We start from the raw sequence: 21,822 nt of genomic DNA, 5'->3' as shown, positions 1-21,822 counted from the left end.
CGGTTATATGCCTTTGTGTGTGTTATAGAATAATTAAACTGTGAATAGTTTATTTAGGAAGAATCATATAATTACTTTATAGTAATTTATAGCAGTAATGTGCAAGGAATATGTATGTGATTATTTTGTGATATGTGTATATAATATCTGTGAAGATGTTTACATATGTTGTTCTACAATGTGAAAGTATACTTTTAAGTGCATTCATTCAAAAAACAATACACAGACTCTGACGTGAAGCAGCAGCAGCTCCGTGTTTCCTGTGTTTTTATTAACATTATTGTCCCTCATCATGCGGTGAGGGCGCTACATTTTGGAGGCACCGCTGGGATGGATGCAGTGTGGGTCGGCTTCGAGTGATGACAGTTGCCCTTCAGTGCCATTCATCTTCTTACTCAGCCTAGGAGATCAGTGAAGTGAGGGTGTCCACGGTCCCTGTTGTGTTCGGACAAAAGTGCATTCAATCTGAGATCAACTTACAGTATCAGGATTGCTGCAAGATTCCAGCCAGCTACGGACATTGCACACATACATTACACTGCACATTTCCAAAGACTGAGCAACCTATGGATTCCTTAGAGGACTTGAAGCTTGAGGTTATAGGAGCATTATATGCTCTCTCAAAAGGAAACCTTCTTGAATTATGTCACTTTCTGGAAGTTAAGTGTGAAAATGCTGTCAACAAAAGTCGTTCAGTACTCATTTCTTTGATTGTAAAACACATTGAGAGAGAGACATTAGAAGAGCTTGAAGATGCTGGTATGTCAGAGCTTTTGTGCTTAAAAGATAAAATTTGTGAAATTCAGTTGGGAAACAGTGATCCAGAAAAACAAACAACTCACACATCAAAAAGAGGGGCCTTAGACCAGGTAGCAGAAAACGTAGAGCAAGAAAGACTGCAAAAAGAAATTGACACGTTACAGTTAGCCCTGCAAAAGCTAATTGAACAAAAACAAGGAGCAGGTGATTACACGTACCATAACACTAGCACTCAACAACGCACAACCGAATCACAAAACCCTCTTGCATCCCACAGTATGAACACACAACAAGAAACAAGTACCTACCTAAATCAAGTGCCCTCTCGACCAGTTTTGTTTCCCTGGAATAGAGAATTTAAAATTTCAGGACAGATCGGTGAGCATGGACAGAAAGACAAACTGACTTTTTCAAGTTTGGCTCATCAAATTGAGCATGGACTGAGCAGAGGGGTTTCGGAACTTGAAATAGTGGATGCTGTAATCAGAGCGATAGCACCAGGCATGCAGCTGCGTAGCTATCTGGAAGGAAAACCAAATCTAACCTTGCCCATTTTGAGACGAATTCTCCGAGCACATTATCAGGAAAGAGGTGCAACAGAACTGTACAAGCAGCTAACATCAGAAGTTCAGAGCAGTAAGGAGAATCCACAAAGTTTTATTGTTCGGTGTCTTGATTTGAGACAAAAGATTCTGTTTGCTTCCCAGGAGGCAGAATCTACTTTGAAATATGACCCAAATCTTGTTCAGAGTATGTTTCTCCACACTGTCCTGACCGGCTTACAAAATGATAGCATTAGAAGTGACCTGCAACCTTACCTCACAAGAAATGAGGTGAGCGATGAACTTCTATTGGACAAGGTCAATGTTGCCTGTGCAAATGAAACAGAGCGTCAAAACAAGAAAAAGTATCTATCCCAACATCATCTCACTAAAGTAAATCCTGTACAAGTTAATGAAGTCGCTATTGAAAAAAAAGGAAAGACACAGTGTCACAGAAACACAGAGAAAGTTGAACCTGACCTTTTGAGTGAGTTAAAAGGAATGCGGTCTGACATGGCAATGTTGAAGGATCTCAGTGTAGAGGTGGCTCAAATTAAAGAATCCATACGACAGCCTCAGGTCATGCCCACACAGTCCTCCACCCATTTAAGGGATCCCATATGCATGCAACCTCCCCAGTCTACATACCACACTGCACGTTATCTGCAGCCCTATGACAGGTGAAGGGGAGCATATCAGCGACAACATTGGCTCCCTCCACAACAATACCACCCTCCTCCAACCCATCTAAGGAAATGTGTGGCATGTCAGCAGAGCGGATTAGATGTGCACTGTACCCACTGTTATAGATGTGGGAGTAGCGACCATTTTCTGGCAGGTTGCAGAGTGCGAAATCCAATAATGTACAGAGACCAGTCGTTAAACGAGACCGGGTCACGACCGCGGGACAGGGAGTGACCAGTGAAACATTGGAGTCCCCACAAAGCTGTGCACACTGTGGTGTAGTGCAGTGGTTCTCAAACTTTTTTCATCAAGTACCACCTCAGAAAAAAAATTGCCTCTTCAAGTACCACCAAAATGAGCAGTATTGAAATACAGTAGCATAGTAGGCCCAGTAAAGCAGCTACAACTTGGCACAGTTAAAAAAAACGTGGCAGATTAACTCAGAAATATAGGCTATGTGTCATATGTGGCATATTATATACATAATTTTTTATAAATTTTTAAATATATGTAGCATGTACATGACATATTTCATTCCTCCGCGTACCACTAGAAGGAAGCCCGCGTACCACTATTGGTACACGTACCACAGTTTGAGAACCACTGGTGTAGTGAATCCTGACTTAAATTTGCAACAATGTTCTGCCTGTAAGCAAACACTTTATTGCTCCAAAGCCTGTCAATGTCATCACTGGACAAAACATAAGAATCAATGCAAACAAGTTTCCAACCGTGATATGAATTCTGCCATGATTGAAAAGAAAACAAATGCAAAAGAATCTATTTGTGCTGATTTTGTTGGAAAGCAGTGTATTGTACCATGTTACATTCAAGGCCAGCTTGTTGATGCATTATGGGATACGGGATCACAAGTGTGCATAGTGGATGAAATGTGGAAAAATGAGTACTTGCCAAACATGAGGTTGAGGGATGTGACAGAGGTAATCGATGCACCTGAAAGTCTCCGTCTTGTGGCAGCAAATGGACAGGATATTCCTTACATGGGATGGGTGGAAGTGACTTTTGGTTTGACAGTAACTGAAACTGAAACAAAAGAACTTGTCATACCTGTGCTGGTGATGGAGGGCAGGCAGCTTTGTCGTCCTATTATTGGATTTAATGTGATTGAGCGAATTCTAAATGACAATAAATTACCCCGGCCAGTCACAAATGAATTTCTGAGAACAGTTCTCCCTAGTGTGGAAAGAGAGAAAGTACATGCTTTTATTAATCAAATCCACGAAGAAACCCCATGTGAATACCTTGTTAAAACAACAAAGGAAAATATTCAGGTGCCAAAACACACATCTGTACAAATAAAATGCAGGGTACAGTCTCGTCGAAAAAAAAAAGACACATTGCTTCTCTTTGAGCCTGATGTTAACCCACAATGGACAGAGGGGTTGGAGTTCTGTGAAACAGTAGTGACCCTACAGAAGCACATGTCCCCACACATCATCATCAGTGTACAAAACCCCACAGATCACGATTTAGTGCTAATGGGCAAGACAGTTATAGGAACAGTACAGCCAGTACAGTCTGTGTATCCAACAGCTGCGTTTGACAATAATGACTTACCATCACTGAGAATAAATGAAATAAAAATTGAAGCTGGCCACACCCCTGACAACACATGGGTTCCACCTGTAAACTTAAGTCATCTTAATGAGTCTGAAAAACAAATTGTTCAACAAATGTTAAAAGAGGAAGCGGCATCATTTTCCAAATCCGAAACTGACATAGGCAGCATTGAAAAACTGCAACTGTCCATCTCTTTGAAAGACACTACTCCAGTAGCACGTACTTACCAGTCAGTGCCTAAACCGCTCTACCAGGAAATGAAAGATTACCTGCATGATCTCATTGCACAAAAATGGATACAGAAATCAAATTCATCATATGCCTCACCTGTAGTGTGTGTCAGGAAAAAGGATGGCACCTTACGCTTGTGTATTGATTATAGAGAGTTGAACAGAAAAACACATCCTGATAGGCAGCCCATTCCCCGGGTACAAGATATAATGGACAGTCTGGGAGGGAACTCCTGGTTTTCACTCCTTGACCAAGGAAAAGCATACCATCAGGGTTTCATGGCCAAGGAAAGCAGACCACTAACTGCCTTTGTTACACCATGGGGTTTATATGAGTGGATTCGGGTACCTTTCGGACTGATGAATGCTCCTTCAGTGTTCCAACGCTGCATGGAGGAATGCCTGGAAGAGCTGAGAGACAATATCTGTGTTCCTTATCTGGATGATACCTTGGTTTTTAGCAAAACCTTTGAAAAACATGTAGAGGATGTGAGAAAGGTCTTGCAAAGATTAAGACAGTATGGGATAAAGTTAAAACCTATCAAATGTGAGTTGTTTAAGCGTGAAGTGCGGTACCTCGGGAGAATTGTGTCTGAGGAAGGAAGTAAAATGGATCCGGCTGACACAGCTGCCGTGGAAAGCCTAAAAGAGAAAAGACCTACCACAGTTGGACAACTGAGATCTGTCATGGGCCTGCTCAGTTACTATAGGCAATATATAAAGAACTTTTCAAAGATCGCAGGACCTTTGTATGACCTACTGAAACAAACAGAAACTAACAGAGAGGATTACAAAGAGAAAAGTCATCAAAAGTGGAAAGAAAAGAGTAGGGGATTGTCCTCCAAAACACAAATTATATGGACAGACAAACATCAAGAGATACTAGAGAGACTGATTGACTGTTTGGTTGAGCCACCTGTCCTTGCATTTCCTGATTTCTCACAGCCATTCATACTGCACACTGATGCATCAAATCAGGGACTTGGGGCTGTTTTATATCAAAAACAAAATGGAAAATTAAGAGTCATCGCTTATGGGTCTCGAACTTTGACAGCCGCAGAAAAGAAGTACCACCTCCACTCAGGCAAGCTGGAGTTTCTGGCCCTAAAGTGGGCTGTCAGCGAAAAGTTTAAGGATTATTTGTACTATGCGCCCACATTTACAGTGTACAGTGACAACAATCCTCTCACTTATGTCTTGACCAGTGCAAAGTTAAATGCAACAGGATGTAGATGGGTTGCAGAGCTCGCAGACTTCCATTTCACAATAAAATACCGTCCTGGAAAAGAAAACATAGATGCAGACAGTTTATCCCGTATGCCACTAGACATTGACACTATAATGGAGCAGTGTACAGAGGAACTTACATCTGATTGTGTTGAAGCAACTGTGCAGGCAATAGAAATGCAGGATTGTACAACGTCATGGACAGCCATGACCTCACTTAAAAACCCAGCAGAGTCTGTGGAGTCAAGCGAAAGATATTCAACTGATGAAATACGACAAGCACAAAGGGAAGATGCCCATATTGGGCCAGTATTACAATGCAAGTTGATTGGCGAAAAACCTTCTAGACACCAACTGAAAACATTTAGTATACAAAGTAAAAGTTTGCTACGCCAATGGGACAAACTTACTTACGGAGAGGATGAAATCCTTCGCAGAAAGACAGCTACCCGAACTCAGCTTGTGTTGCCAGAAAAATACAAAAATTGTGTCTTGCAAGAGTTGCATAGTAAAATGGGTCATCAGGGAGTGGAAAGGACCACATCCCTCATTACTGACAGGTTCTTCTGGCCAAAAATGCAGCGCGAGATTGAACATTTTGTGACCAAGTGTTGTAATTGTTTGAAACAGAAAAAGCCAAGTAAAGAAACAAGAGCACCACTCATGAATATTGTCACCACTCACCCATTTGAACTCGTTTCCATAGACTTTTTGCACCTTGACAAAAGCAAAGGAGGGTATGAATATGTCTTGGTTATAATGGATCACTTCACAAGGTTTGCTCAAGCTTACGCCACTACATCGAAATCCGCAAAAACTGTTGCTGAAAGGATTTTCAATGATTACGCACTGAAATTCGGATTCCCTGAAAGGATTCATCATGACCAGGGAGCTGAGTTTGAAAACCAGTTACTTTCTCAATTAAAGAAAAATTGTGGAATTGCAGGATCACGAACAACACCATACCACCCACAAGGAAATGGGCAAGTGGAACGTTTCAATCGGACATTGCTCCAGATGTTAAAGACTTTAACAGAAACACAAAAGTCCAACTGGAAGGAATCGTTAAACAAACTTACTTTTGCCTACAACAGTACACGATGTGAGGTAACTGGATTTTCACCATTTTATCTTCTGTTTGGGCGTTCGCCAAGATTACCTGTAGACTTGCTTTTTGGATTAATGTCAGAGGGAGGGACTGAGGACCACAAGGAATATGTAACAAAATGGAGTCAAAGAATGCAGGAAGCATATGAGATTGCAAAAGAGAACAGCAAAAAGGTTTCAGAGAGAAACAAAAAGAACTATGATGGAAAGGTCAGGAGCTCAGTGTTGCACCCAGGAGATCGTGTGTTGGTGAGAAATCTTACACCTAGGGGAGGCACAGGGAATTTACGAAGCCACTGGGAGGATCTGATACACACAGTTGTTCGACGATTAGGGGAAGAATGCCCAATTTATGAAGTGAGACCTGAGCAGGGTAAAGGAAGATCACGTGTTCTTCACCGAAACTTATTGATGCCCTGTGATTGCTTACCACTGGAGATTGAACCTGGAAAGAAAGCAAAATCAAAAGGACCATCAAAAAATCTAAAACCAGTAAAAAGGAACGAGCCAAAAGAGGATGAGGATGAAGATTGTCCTTATTACTATTACTTACCTGAAATCCAGCCTCAGAGCCTTGGGCAAGAGATTGTTGAACTCAGAGAGCAGAATGTATCTGAAGCTCAGTCAGAATTATCTAAAGGGGGAAACAGAAAGTTAGTAAATGAACACTTACCTTGTGACTTGTCTGGTGAACCTGAAAAAGAAAAAGAGCAAATCAGTGAACGGACAGAACAGGATCAGATAACAAATGTTTCAATGGACCTTGAGGATATGTCTCAACAAGAAGTTGATGTGTTAGAGGAGGAACAACCTGAAGAGGCACCAGAGAACATGCAAGAAGAATATACTACTTTGAGTGAAAGTAGCACAGAGGCAGAACAAGAAACCAGGTGGCCTCAAAGGGAAAGGAGACAACCAAGAACATTTACCTATGACTATTTGGGCACTCCAGCCTGTTATAATGTTGGACATACTAACACCACAGCTTTTCATCCCATGCCATATGAAATGCAGAATGTAACTCCGTGGACTTACCTTGTGCAGCAATATGAGCCAGTATATTCATACATATATTGAAAGATAGAGTTTGTGTAGGAAATGTGGGATTAGAAGAAGAAACAGACTAGGTAGTCTCAACTCGTACCCCTATTCATAATATGCAGAGCACACAAGTAATGAGACATACAACCACTAGACATTAATATCACATGATGACAAGAAATTATTCCGTTTTCGTGAGAGATAAACAGGAAAGTAATGTCGGGACGACATTTATTTTGATGGGGAGAGTGAAGTGGTTACGAATTATTAGAAATTAAAAATCAAAGTTAATTTGTCTTTCTAGTCTGTACACTTTCGTTTTATTAAGTAGAGAATAGAAAATAAATATTTTAAATTAATGTAATGTGATGCTATGATTTACATGTTTCCGATTGGCTACTTCTACTTCATACTTAATGAGGGGGAGGGGCTTGCTGCTCAAACAATACACAGACTCTGACGTGAAGCAGCAGCAGCTCCGTGTTTCCTGTGTTTTTATTAACATTATTGTCCCTCATCAGGTATGAAATATTGAAATCGTTATCAAAATGTGTTGAATATACGTTAGAGATGTGAAAGCAACAAGTGTCATCTATTAAATTAACCTGATAGTGTATATTAATATATAAAAGAGTTCGTATTAACTGTATATATATACGCTCTGCACTGTAATTCCAACGGTAACATGATGATATGATGATTTAAATGCCAACTGTAGAAACGGTCAAGTGAATGTATATTATATGTATCAACATAACAACTAACAAAGGGAATATTGTTACAAAAGTAATTATAAAGTCACAAAGTGCTATTATTTTCCATAGTTGGTTACAATGTATATATAAAGAGAGATATATGTGTAGGTCGGTTATATGCCTTTGTGTGTGTTATAGAATAATTAAACTGTGAATAGTTTATTTAGGAAGAATCATATAATTACTTTATAGTAATTTATAGCAGTAATGTGCAAGGAATATGTATGTGATTATTTTGTGATATGTGTATATAATATCTGTGAAGATGTTTACATATGTTGTTCTACAATGTGAAAGTATACTTTTAAGTGCATTCATTCAAAAAACAATACACAGACTCTGACGTGAAGCAGCAGCAGCTCCGTGTTTCCTGTGTTTTTATTAACATTATTGTCCCTCATCAGGCGGTGAGGGCGCTACATCTTATCCGTACACAATGACACAAGGACTTGTCATTCTGACGGCACTGACATGTTCATTGAGAGATGAACCAAGGACTTTAAGCAAGAGACTGGCCTTTGCAGGTAATCCATGCTGTTTGGCTATTTGTATGTGCTGTTTTGAGAAATGCACTCACTGCTCAGCAAATTTCAAATCTGAGAAGTTTACCAAAGCGACTGAAAAAAAAAAAACTGTAATACAACACAAGTTTATGCAAAGATGAAAAGTCTGCAAAGACAAAAGTGTGTATTTTTATTTGCACATATCACTTTATAAAAATAGTAGCGTATACATAATTCGGTTTTATATTTTTGGCTTAATATTTAATACTCGTTTTGATGTAACCATGTCTATAGTGGAATGGAACATCACAACCATGGTTTCTGCAGGTGTCAGTCACTATTTCAAATGTATGACTTTTTAAGTCTTTTCTTAAAACCATTGTGACCCCGACATTTCTCAGAGGTGGCTATAAATATACAAATGTTGCACACATAACAATAGGCCTATATAAACATGAGCATATTGCCAACACAAAGAGTGCAACAGTCTTAACAGTCATGGGCTATATAGTGTGTATAATCATTTATTCATTTCTTTAATTTAATATTAATAACCTAACCTCAAGGAGACTGGTGGACAGCATGTGTTCAGGACAAGTCCATTGGTTTAATTTTGGAGATCATCCTCAATGGTCAGTTGTGGCCTGTGTTCATTTTCAATTTGATTACCATAAAGGGGTCATAAAGTTTAACCTGGTGCTATAAGTTCAGTCTGTGCTGTTGATCTGACGTACAATCTAATCTAATACACAATTCTATGACAAAAATTAAGGGCCGATGGCTCTTTATTTGCATGCGATCCTTGCATGCATGAAATATTGCACATCATGACAAGTTTTGCTTGCTAACTGAAAACGTGCTAGATATAATGCAGTTTTTCATTCAGAATTGTGGTATTTTTAAAGTACTATCAAGTTTTCTAACTGGCGAGCGACATGATCTAGTGGGTCCGTCATCTTTGATGTGCGCGTTGGTGATTTCAGGAGGCGTGGCTTTGGACAGCAGGGGAGGGATTGTATTTGAAATATTATGCTAACCAGTTAGCATTTTGGCAGATCACCTAGTGCAGCTTTAACTGATGTCACACTAAAGCTCCGATCTGTCAGAAGTCAAACTGTGGCATTTAAATATGGTCAGTAGTAAAGTAGAACTTATTGTGGTATTTTCAGCATTTTTTGTTAGCATGATTTGGAGGGGCTCAAAAAAATAAGCCAATGTTGTTCTTGAAAGTATCTTTTTGACCTTTGAAAAAGTACATAGTTCATGGCATAAAGACACACTGAAGGGGAGGTTTTCACTCATCAAAACAACTAATTAAATAAAAGACACCAAACATCCCCTAAAAGGTAATTCAGGGTGACAATAACAGTTCAAGCATCTAAAAAATATTATTCCTTCATTTTCTTTTCGGCTTGGTCCCTTTATTATTACACGCCACCGTGGAATTAACCTGCCAACTTATCCAGCACAATTTTTACGCAGCGGATGACCTTCCGGCCGCAACCCATCTCTGGGAAACATCCACACACACACACTCAGTCACACTCATACACTACGGAAAACTTAGCCCACCCAATTCACCTGTACCGCATGTTTTTGGACTTGTGGGGGAAACCGGAGCACCCGGAGGAAAACCCACGCGAATGCAGGGAGAACATGCAAACTCCACACAGAAACGGTAGCTGACCCAGCTGAGGCTCGAACCAGTGACCTTTCTGCTGTGAGGCAACGGCACTACCTACTGCGTCACCTAAAAATATTATATGTATGGCAATTTTATATCCTAAATAGAGGGTCTCATCACTACAATTTATTTGTGTCTTTTTATTTTTGACAACCAAAGAGTGCTTAAACGGTCGGACGTCTATTTCAAGAGTTCACACTTAGCTGATAATCAATAAAGCGTATTTGGCATGCTGTCCCGGGAGAGAGCCCTGAGCTCGTAATATCCTCGAGCCCGGGGCTCCCTCCCGTTAGAAGGGCGAGAGGGGAATTCGAGGTCAGGTAGGTCTCGAGAACTCCCCTGCTGGTCACCGTGAGAAGTGTAAACTCAGGTTGTATTGGGTGATAATTTGTTTTAGTCGATTGCTATGGTTTATGTTTTTGGACGGTGGGAGGAAACCGGGGAACCCGGGGAAAACCCACGCGAACACGGGGAGAACATGCAAACTCCACACAGAAACACCAACCAGCCCGATGGGTTGGACTAGCGGTGTTCTTGCTGTGAGGCAACAGTGCTAGCCACTGGGCCACCGTGTCGCCCGATCAGAAAAAGTGGGAGGATGTAGGGGTGGAAGGGGGGGAGCTTCAAGACGAAGATAACTGGAGTGGAAAACTAAGGTTATTTATAATGCTTCCGTAATCATCTAATAGGGCTGATTACGGAGCTAACAAGGAGCCAGCCGTGTTGATTATAAGCACGTGATCCTCTCGAAATTAGTTTATGAATAAACCACACTTCAAGAGTTCACACTTAGCTGATAATCAATAAAGCGTATTTGGCATGCTGTCCCGGGAGAGAGCCCTGAGCTCGTAATATTCTCGAGCCCGGGGCTCCCTCCCGTTAGAAGGGCGAGAGGGGAATTCGAGGTCAGGTAGGTCTCGAGAACTCCCCAAAAGGCAAAGGTTTTCATCTCGGGACAGCAGCCGCGTATTGAAGTGCCCCCCAAAAGGCGAGAGGTCAGTGCCATATCCGGCTGCTGAATGTGAATTGAAGTGAGATAGGTTACTGCAGGAGAAAAGTTGAAACTGATTCTTAGGAGAGACTGGGGACTCTGTTGGAGTTGGGTTCGGGGAGGCAGGGTTGGGGAGCCTAACGGAAGAAAGGAGAGTAGCAGAGGGATTTGGTGCTAGAAATAGGAAAAGTAGCGGAGTAACTCGACGCTGAAAGAAGAAAAGTAGCGGAGGAACTCAACGCTGGGAAAGGGGAATGTAGTGGGTAGGGGAGAGGGGTTGTAGAGGGGGTGGAGAGAAGAGCGGAAGCATTCGACGCTGGAAGGAAGTAAAGAGGATGCGGAGGAACTCAACGCTGGGAAGAAGAGAGCATGAGATGCGGCGGAACTCGACGCTGGAAAGGTAAAGAAAAGAAACCTATGGGGATCAGAGCTCGGGGTCAACTCCGTGGGAGTTAGAGCTGTAGGATTGGACTACTACAGGAGTCTGGGAAGGGAGGGAGAGGTGGAGACTCCTGTAGGTGGTGGGCTGAGCAGGACTCCGGGGGAGTCAGAACGTGGGAAGACTCCTTGGGAGTCAGATTGGTGAGTGATGTTTTTGAAATATAGAAAGAGTAGCGGAGGAACTCAATGCTGAAAATAGTAAAGTAGCGGAGAAACTCAACGCTGAAGAAAGAAAGTAGCGGAGAAACTCAACGCTGAAAGGGGGATTGGGAGTTAAGGGTGGGGAGAGGAGAGAAGTTGTAAGAGGGGGGAGAGGAAAGAGCGGAAGCATTCGACGCTGGAAGGAAGAGAAAGAGATGCGGAGGAACTCAACGCTAGGGAATATAGGACAGGAGATGCGGAGGAACTCAACGCTAGAAGGTAGGAAAGATGCGTATTTGGCCGGGGCGAGAGAGAGAGGGGAGGGGGGACTCCGTGGGAGTCTTAGCTCTTGGGGTAACTCCGTGGGAGTTAGAGCTGAAAGATTAGGCTCCTACAGGAGTCTAAATGGGGAGGGGGTGGTGGAGACTCCTATAGGAGGTGGGCTAGGCAGGACTCCGGGGGAGTCTAAGCTTAGACTGGAAAGGTAAGAGTAGCAAAATACTCAACACTAGAAGGAAGTGATAGTAGCGGAGCAACTCGACGCTGAAAAAGAAGAGAAGCGGAGAAACTCGACGCTGGAAAGGGGGTAGGGAGTAAAAGATATTGAGGAGGTGGGGGGAGAGTGGGAGGGGATGGAGGAAAGAGCGGAAGCATTCGATGCTTGAAGGAAGGAAAGGAGGTGCGGAGGAACTCAACGCTTTAGAACATAGAATAGGAGATGCGGAGGAACTCAACGCTAGAAAACAAGAAAGTTGTCGATTGTGGGGGGGGGGGGGGGGGGGTTTGGGGTAATTGATTGACTCCGGGGGAGTCAGGCCTTGAATGGTGATACTTAGGCTGAAGAGATGAGAGTAGCAGAAGAACAACACTAGAAGGAAGAGATAGTAGCGGAGCAACTCGACGCTGAAAAGAGAAAAGTAGCGGAGAAACTCGACGCTGGAAAGGGGTAGGGAGTAAAAGATGTTGAGGTGGTGGGGGGAGAGTGGGAGGGGATGGAGGAAAGAGCGGAAGCATTCGACGCTTGAAGGAAGGAATGGAGGTGCGGAGGAACTCAACGCTAGAAAGGAGAAGGAGGTGCGGAGAAACTCGACGCAGGAAGGAAGTGAATACTGAAAAGATTTTATACTGGTAGCCTTGGGGAAAAAAGTTTTGCTCCTGTTGGGGTCGGGGTTCAGGCACTCTTGGCAGAGAGATAGGGGGAGATTATTTGCTGAACTGGGAGCGCTGAAAGAGGTGGGGGGATGGGGGGGGGGCGGGTTGGGGAACAGGCAGAATTAAATTTCTGTCCTTGTATTCAAGATAGTGGATGTCGTGAGTGCGAGCTGTGAGGATGAATTGATATCCTCTCCAAATGTATACATGCATCACGCTGAGGCTGTTACGTGTAATTGAGCTAGACGATAATAACGAGTAAACGCTTTTATGGAGGCGTTTAAACTGTTGTGACGTGTCAATAGTGGTATGTTGAATGGAAGTGTATGTGAGCTCAGGCAGAGCGTCACTGCTGGGACAGTGAAGCGGGGGGGAAAAGAAGCTCTGCAGCTTCTCTGCTGTTGCAGAGGTGTGGTGGAAGTCAATGTCGGGAGGCGGGTACGCTTTCCCGAAAATGTATAACTGCTGTGCAGTGTTGGGGAGTGGGAAGGAAAGGAGCTGCGCTGTGACAGTGGTGCAATGGGAGAATAAGGCTTGGCTGAGCATCTCTGCTGTTGCAGGTACGGTGGTAGTCAGTATTGGAGCATTATAGGTGCTCCCACAAAAATATTAAATATCAGAAGGGATGTGTGGAGATGAAAGTAAGTAGGGGCTCAGGTAGAGTGTCACTGCGGTTGTTGTGATGCTATGGTGAGTGTAGCTCAGCGGAGCGCTACTGCTATTGGATAGGTGCAGTAGTGATCGGTATTGGAGAGTTTTGAATGCTCTCGCAAGAATATTAAATACTGTTAGTAGTGATATGTAGAGAGGAAGTGAATAAGGGCTTAGCTACAGGTGCAATGGGTGAGTATGGCACAGTGGAGCGGTTCTGCTGCTGCAGAGAATCAGTATGGAGACAATGTGTGCTCCTGCAGAAGCATTTACTGCTGTATTAGTGCAGGGCAGTGTGACGAGTGTTATTGGACTTGTAAGTGTATAGAGCTTGCTTAGAGCATCCCTGCTGCAGTAATAGAAAAATTTAGGCAACCCCTAAATAAGTTGGAACTGTGGTGAGTGAAAATGTATGGGTGTATGGGATAGTTTAAGTTGTGCTTACACTTAAAACATTTGAATTGTGTGAGTGGGTGAAGGGATGTCGAAAATGTATATAGGACATGCTTTGCATAAATAATCGGTTTGCTTGCTTAATGGAGAGAGATAGTGTTCCTCCAGTCAGATCAGATATGGTGAGGTGGATTGTGGGATTGCAACTGATGGTAATTCAGAGAATCTCAAAACCCGAAGACTAGTGTGAATATGGCATTATGGATGTGGGCTGTATGATTGGAAATGCATCCTTGTGTAGATTGTGATTGCATTTGGAATGGATGTGGAGTGTAATAGGTTGGATGAAGGTCAGCTTCTGGGCCGGCTGTCCTAATGTCTGGAATGAGAAACAAGAAAAAATCAGAAATTTAATTTACAACATGATACATGTATAGCAGACATGACAAAATTGTTTAAGCTGATATCTAATGCAAGGCATCTTAATAAGAGCATGGACAATTGTGAGCTTCGTTGTCGCAGTCTGCGAGGATGATCGAGGTGGGCATTTGTTCCCCCACAGGATAGCAGGTGGATGCAGAGCTGGGGATATGGGGTGTAGCTTGTCTGGTGGTCCTAGAAATTCTTCTTGAAGATTTATTTAAATGTCCTATTCATGCAGTCAAGCGAAAAGTTAGTTTCTTTACCATTTTCACCTCCAGCCGGCGTGCCATTATAAGTTATATATGGCACTGTATATGCAAGTATGGGTCATTGACGTATTACGATTGGACTTTTGTGTTAAATTCTCACTGGTTGGGTAGTAGTCTTTACAGAAGTTAAATGCTATCAGATCTGGCAGAGGTTTTTTATTTATTTTATTTATTTATTATTTTATTATTATTTTATTATTATTATTATTAATTCATTCATTTATTATTATTAGTCAATTTATTTATTTATTATATCAAATCCCAACATCAAACGCTTATTTCACTACTTAGTGGAAACTGTATGAATGGAATGTTTGTTATGGGCTTTACTTAATTTGTTTAAATACATGTTAGGAATCTTAACTTCTAAAATTCTTAATCTTAACTTAATTTGCAAGCATGTCTGTCTCAGTTCATTCACGAGTCTTTAATGGCTGGGTTCATTCATGAATTGTTGAGAGGGCGGAACCATATCGAGTTTTAAAAGCGCATTGGATGAGGGCGCTGCTCCTTCGCTATTGGCTTGATGGGGCGTCAATCAAGATCGGAGGCCAAGTTTGTTTACCAGTGTTGTGTGAAGACCAATGGTGAAGACACTGCGGCACACCAGCGACTAGTTTGGATGATAACAGCGCGGTCCATCGACGTATCAATATGTCGTGGATTAATGTTGTGATCTTTGCAGTGATTTACTTATGGATTTGTGGACGGGCTTGAAGGGTGAGTTCTTATGAATCTTCTAATCACGCAAGTCTTGTTTTTAAAAGATTTGTAAATAGGTTTAGTCTTTGATGGAGATTAGTTGTTTCCGCGATGCTTCCCCTTAAAAGCGTACTATACGTTACCGAGGGTGCACCGCTAGGAAGCAGTGAGTTAGGCTTTTGCGATGTTTTGGATCGTCGACGCCTAGAGAGTTTAGGTGGAGTTGTGGACTGCGTTTGCGTGAGGCAGTTTGAAGTGGAGATGGAAGAGCTGGTGGGCAGCACCGGCGTTTTTGCGGGAATTCAGGCTCGATTTTGGCGAGGCTGCGGCTGAATTCTCAGGGAGAGTGGAGCTCTGGCTGGAGTTGTTGTTGTTGTTTGTTGTTGTTGTTGTTGTTGTTGTTGTTGTTGTTGTGTGTTCTTCCGTATCGATAGGTTAAATGGTGCGATGCTGGAGCGTTTTGTAGCGGGAAGCGAGCTTCAAGACGAAGATAACTGGAGTGGAAAACTAAGGTTATTTATAATGCTTTCGTAATCATCTAATAGGGCTGATTACGGAGCTAACAAGGAGCCAGCCGTGTTGATTATAAGCACGTGATCCTCTCGAAATTAGTTTATGAATAAACCACACAAAGAGAGAGACGCTTGCTTAGCATGGCACAAGGTCCATTAGACCTTGTTTTATTGGATTTGGCAACCAAAGTATTGAGTCCCTAAAGAGATAGTTCACCCTAAAAATGAAAATGCACTCACCATTTACTGACCTACATGCATGTAGTTCTACACGTTTATTCATACGTTTGCATTACTGAGAGCAGGAGAGAGACCGGCTGCACTAGTAGGCAGTGACGTTATCTTCATAATATTGTTTAATTAGCATAAATGATTAGCAAATGAATCTGTCTCGTCAGCCTTTACAAGTGAAGGAATTATCTACACACAATCTGAATTCCCAATTAGAATAATACTACAAACTATATAATACTATTCATGAAAACACCTAAATATCAGACTAATCCAAATGCCCAACACGAGCGAGCTGCGCTCCAGACCAGATCAGCTCGATGACGTATAATGTCTCCGACGCCGCCTGTAGTCCCATTTAGCAACTTGATAGCAAGCGTCTTTTTAAAGAAGCATAACCCATTAAAAAAGTCAAGAGTGTGCTGTAAGTGATGTGTTTTATGTCGTAGAACAAAACGTGAAAGTATTTTGAGTTTGTGTTTGCCACGAACCTTATTTAAGCGATTTTACTAAAACCCCATCGAGAAAACCCATTGACTTTGGGACGAAGGAACCGGAACTGCTAAAATTCTAACTCGCTTCCGGGTTTTTGCATACAAATTGACGTCATAGTTCCTCCACTCAATTAGGAGTAGGCTAGCCTCAACAAGACTGACTGCTCATTTAGTCGACATCTAGGCCTATTGAACTACGTGCTTTAGCATAGGCCAACGAACTGCAGTACAGACACCAATTCTCACTTAAGCTCATTTCAGGTTATGATTAGACCTGTCCAGTTTCATCTGAAACGCATCCCAGATGACCTTCTGAAGTGGTTTGAGCGATCGGATGGATATCTGATCAGAACAAAAAAAAAAAAAAACAAACGAATGAAGTGAGCAAACAGCCTCAAAAACACAGACGTGACAGGAATATATATTGAATATAAATATATTATATTCATTATTTGATTAATATATAATATTCAATTACATAAAATAATTAAAAGGACAAATGCTGGACCTTTTGGCAACACTTTTTCAGTTTAGGTCATAGTATTAACAAACAATTAAACTAACACTACTAGCATAATAAACTAACTAGCTGTTTGTTAATAATTAGTAAGGTACTAATTGGGTTTACGTTTAGGTTAGGGCTAGGCATGCCCCCACCCCGGCTACGGGCATGATGTAGTGGAGTAGCAAGTAACATGCTATTAGGTTATGTGACCGCTAGATGACGATCTTGGATAATAAGAAGCTTACCACCACTAGGAGTTTGTCAGAGTCATTGGTCTTTAATTATAATCATCTGTCTCCCTATTCTACTGCATCCCAGAATAACACACGGCACCAAAAAAAAAAAAATGTAAAAATATATATTCAGTATATTTAATATGTTTTTGTCCGCAACTCGCCGTCACGCCGTGACGGAGATTCCCGAGCCTGTTTGGTCCAATGGGAGGCGTGCTCTCCTCAGCGCTCACCATGACAACGAGACTCCCAGCAGTGACGTCGCCATGTAAACATTTGCATATGCATTCCTATAAAGCACGGCGGTTCTCGCTCGGTGTTGTCAGTTCTCTCGGGGCTGCTCTTAGAAATTGACCAAGGTAAGTTCAAAATAAACTTCTCTTTCTAAACACCTGTCTCGTGTTTTTATTTGTCATGTACAGCAATACACTGTCATACAGGTCTGTTGAATGCATTTGTACGCAACGTGGTTTGACAATAAAGTAGCCTAACAAGTAAATAGTTGTTAAAAATGTACCTTCATTAGTCAACATTTGGGGAAGGTAGTAAAAAGTTAATCAAAGATGTCCTAAGACATAATGGTAATGTTATGGATGTTACATGACTGTATTTATTATTACGTATGTATGTTTAAAACCAGCAGAATATACTATATATTTAACATGTCATGAACTTACTGTTCTTCAAAAAATTGCTCAATAAAAATTTCCTTAAGACAAGAATGGGTATTGTTTTGGTCTTTTTTTCTTTTTTTTCCCTTTTTTTTGTCAAACTACTGTAGGTTTTAAGTTACTACAGCAGATATAGGCTACCTATATCATTATATTGGTAGTCAGAGTTATTTTAATGACCCAAATCGAGTAAAATGTCTCCTACTCAAGTACTTTTTGCGTGCAAAAGTCAAATTTACAGTTTTCAACAACAAAATTTTGTCTCGTAAAAATGACCAGTGGGGTGTGAGAAAAAAGTTAATGTCAAGTTATATATTATATATAAAAGAAGTGGAACAAGTTGTCATAATATTTAGTCATAATGCATTTTTCTGTACATTTCCATTAGACGTTTTTTTCTAAATCTATAATTGGTAAATTGCTCCCAGGTCAATCTGGACTTTGTATAACGAAGGTGAGGTGTATCTGAAAGGAGATTGTCCTATGTTCACATTTCTACTTTTGTTTTGGGTTTGTTTTTTGTTTTCTTTGTCCTATGAAGTGCTGTCTTTTTCTTTCTGTATCACAATGACATGATCTGGCAACGAATCACAGTACAAGCCGCAAAAAAATGAAATAAATTAGCCGTAGCTTACATAAGGACGTCCATCCAGAGTACGCTGTTACATTGACAACATGAGTAAGTAATTTGACTGTCTTATCCGTACACAATGACACAAGGACTTGTCATTCTGACGGCACTGACATGTTCATTGAGAGATGAACCAAGGACTTTAAGCAAGAGACTGGCCTTTGCAGGTAATCCATGCTGTTTGGCTATTTGTATGTGCTGTTTTGAGAAATGCACTCACTGCTCAGCAAATTTCAAATCTGAGAAGTTTACCAAAGCGACTGAAAAAAAAAAAAACTGTAATACAACACAAGTTTATGCAAAGATGAAAAGTCTGCAAAGACAAAAGTGTGTATTTTTATTTGCACATATCACTTTATAAAAATAGTAGCGTATACATAATTCGGTTTTATATTTTTGGCTTAATATTTAATACTCGTTTTGATGTAACCATGTCTATAGTGGAATGGAACATCACAACCATGGTTTCTGCAGGTGTCAGTCACTATTTCAAATGTATGACTTTTTAAGTCTTTTCTTAAAACCATTGTGACCCCGACATTTCTCAAAGGTGGCTATAAATATACAAATGTTGCACACATAACAATAGGCCTATATAAACATGAGCATATTGCCAACACAAAGAGTGCAACAGTCTTAACAGTCATGGGCTATATAGTGTGTATAATCATTTATTCATTTCTTTAATTTAATATTAATAACCTAACCTCAAGGAGACTGGTGGACAGCATGTGTTCAGGACAAGTCCATTGGTTTAATTTTGGAGATCATCCTCAATGGTCAGTTGTGGCCTGTGTTCATTTTCAATTTGATTACCATAAAGGGGTCATAAAGTTTAACCTGGTGCTATAAGTTCAGTCTGTGCTGTTGATCTGACGTACAATCTAATCTAATACACAATTCTATGACAAAAATTAAGGGCCGATGGCTCTTTATTTGCATGCGATCCTTGCATATTGCACATCATGACAAGTTTTGCTTGCTAACTGAAAACGTGCTAGATATAATGCAGTTTTTCGTTCAGAATTGTGGTATTTTTAAAGTACTATCAAGTTTTCTAACTGGCGAGCGACATGATCTAGTGCAGGGGTTTTCAAACTGGGGTCTGCGGCCCCCTGGGGGGCCGCCAGATGGCGCTAGGGGGGCCGCAAAGAAATTTTAGATCAATGAGCCCACATGGATGTATTTTGTGTCCCGCATCATTCTGAAGGTTAATATATTTTTATTATAATTTGAGCTCAGAAGTACTGCAAAAATGAAGCTTTTTTCATTCTGCATTTATGTCATTTAAATGCAGTTGACATTTTCGTGACACAGGAAAAGAAGCGCAGCGGCCCGCCTCCGTGGACGGGGACTTTTATTGAATAAGCGCTTCTGGCCAGGCGCTTCCTGACTGTGATTTTTGGCGCTTGTCTGCCGCACCTGACGGCGTTTACCTTTCACTTACGCTTACCTCTTTTACGCTTAACAACTAAATGAATGCTCAGGTTTGACTGACTATATTTCAGTTAAAATACATGATCAATAAGAACATTATCGGTGGCTGAAAGCACTACCCTGTTTATGGCTTGCGTTCCTAAGTAACCGAGGTGCTGCGGAGTACGCGCCTCTCTGCGCAGGCTTCACTCATAGGGAACAAATAGCATTTTAAAGACACGGCACAACATTGCACCTCGTCCACAGCGCGACAGGCTTTTAAACTTTGCATTGTACAAATATCAGACGGTCCTCTTTGCAGCATGGCAAACAAACATATTAAAATTGTAAAGCAAAAAGTGCTGCAGTAACAATGAATGGAGCTGTCATCACATCAGCGAGTGCTCAGTTTCACTCCTGTTACACTAATGACAGCTGGATGAGCTCTGCAGTGGACCTCTTACTCACATTGGTTCATAACTGGATGATTAAAAAAACTAAATTGTATACACACTGAGTAAAAGCACTATAGCCTTTAAAAATTATAATGTATCTGTTTGTGTTATGTTATAGGGCTAATAATTATTAAATATTAAAATGTATTAGTGCTCTGTATCTAATGGAGCTCAACATATCTGATCAAATTTTAATACTCTGAATATAAATGCATTTTGTTCCACTTTTTCCCATATTTGTTTGTGTAACTAATTTAAATGTAATGTTCAGTATTATTATTAATAGAACAAACTGGTATGAACATTTTAAAGTCAGCAAAGCTTCTAAAATTATGCAAAGTAAAACTTGTGGCTCTTTGAACTTGAATACCCAATTCTAGATTGCATTTAGGAAATTATTTTTTATCAGAGTAAGTCAGGATTGTCGACCTGAGTAAATTATGTGCACAAAAAAAAGGAATAAAAATAAACAAAACACACTGAACCACTACAGCCTCTATTGTAGTATTGCTAGTTACAACAGTACAGTTAACTGTTAACAGGCTGATGAATGACAAAACTCTTTAAAACTTTAAAGCTTTAAATCTTTAGATACATTTAGACTCTCAGCTGTAAGGGTAAATACAGAAGTCTAGCTGTGCATAGGCTGAAAAAAAGCATAAAAATGGCATAAAAACTGTGTAAACGTGACGACTTGTACACAAAATATGGCTTGATGGAATAATTCAGTGAGAGCAAACCACAATGAGTACTGCGCATCAAGATTTGATCAATAGATTGAAGCACTAAAACCATGTCAACTCAACTAACATCTTACAAAAATTAATCCAGATAATGAATAATATAAATTTATTGAATAATATATAATGATATAAATGTATTGAATAATACAATAAAAAAAAATTAAGTACAGTTGTTAATTTGAGGGGGTGGCGTCATTTTTATTTTTGGGGGGTCCCCAAAAGAATTCGCCCTACACAAAGGGGCCCTCAGCTGAAAAGGTTTGAAAACCCCTGCTCTATATCAGGGGTTCCCAAACTTTTCAGCCCGCGCCCCCAAAATAACAATGCCAGTGACTCGCGACCCCCAATATCCTCTGAGGGGGTTATAAATACAGAAACCTTGCATAAAATGACGCAGACACACCAATTAAATTTGTGTCAGTGCTGTAAATGTGCCAGAAAGTATAACCTGATGTTATAAAATCAAAATGCAGCTGACACTATTGCTGCCTTTAATATAATGTAATTACCCCAGGGGTCGCAATCCAATAGAACTAGTAACTATAAGCTACTATAGTAACTATATAGTATATAGTAACTATAAATGACTATTTTTATTTTCAGTATAGTTATGGATAAAATATGTTAATTCTAATGGTTTAATAAAAATAAATAG

At 40.7% G+C, this 21,822-nt stretch overlaps 1 protein-coding gene and 2 long non-coding RNA genes across 4 annotated transcripts in view; 1 reads left to right on the top strand and 2 right to left on the bottom strand.

The window, feature by feature from the left end:
- Positions 1 to 235: 235 nt before the first annotated feature.
- LOC141379853 (uncharacterized) lies at positions 236 to 1,916 on the bottom strand. Of its 2 annotated transcripts, none has more exons than XR_012396759.1 (5): positions 1,782 to 1,916; positions 1,578 to 1,630; positions 1,068 to 1,280; positions 843 to 896; positions 236 to 435 (listed from the first exon to the last, which is right to left on the bottom strand). It is a non-coding gene; the product is annotated as an uncharacterized lncRNA (long non-coding RNA). The 2 variants fall into 2 exon arrangements; XR_012396758.1 differs by having other exon boundaries at positions 1,068 to 1,102.
- Positions 1,917 to 2,897: 981 nt separating this feature from the next.
- LOC141379856 (uncharacterized) lies at positions 2,898 to 5,259 on the bottom strand. The gene is made up of 6 exons (XR_012396766.1): positions 5,164 to 5,259; positions 4,373 to 5,075; positions 4,146 to 4,207; positions 3,564 to 4,042; positions 3,141 to 3,179; positions 2,898 to 3,029 (listed from the first exon to the last, which is right to left on the bottom strand). It is a non-coding gene; the product is annotated as an uncharacterized lncRNA (long non-coding RNA).
- A 12,313-nt stretch (positions 5,260 to 17,572) lies between these two features.
- The window catches only part of c6.1 (complement component 6, duplicate 1), a 47,723-nt gene continuing 43,473 nt past the window's right edge, over positions 17,573 to 21,822 (top strand). Inside the window, exon 1 of the mRNA XM_073935279.1 lies at positions 17,573 to 17,610. The gene's annotated coding sequence lies outside the window, so the exon portion shown is untranslated. The remainder of the gene's footprint in view (positions 17,611 to 21,822) is intronic.

Source organism: Danio rerio, chromosome 21 (assembly GCF_049306965.1).
Source record: "Danio rerio strain Tuebingen ecotype United States chromosome 21, GRCz12tu, whole genome shotgun sequence".
Taxonomy (NCBI): domain Eukaryota; kingdom Metazoa; phylum Chordata; class Actinopteri; order Cypriniformes; family Danionidae; genus Danio; species Danio rerio.
Note: the sequence above shows the minus strand (reverse complement) of the source record. Positions and strands in the feature narration are given on the sequence as shown.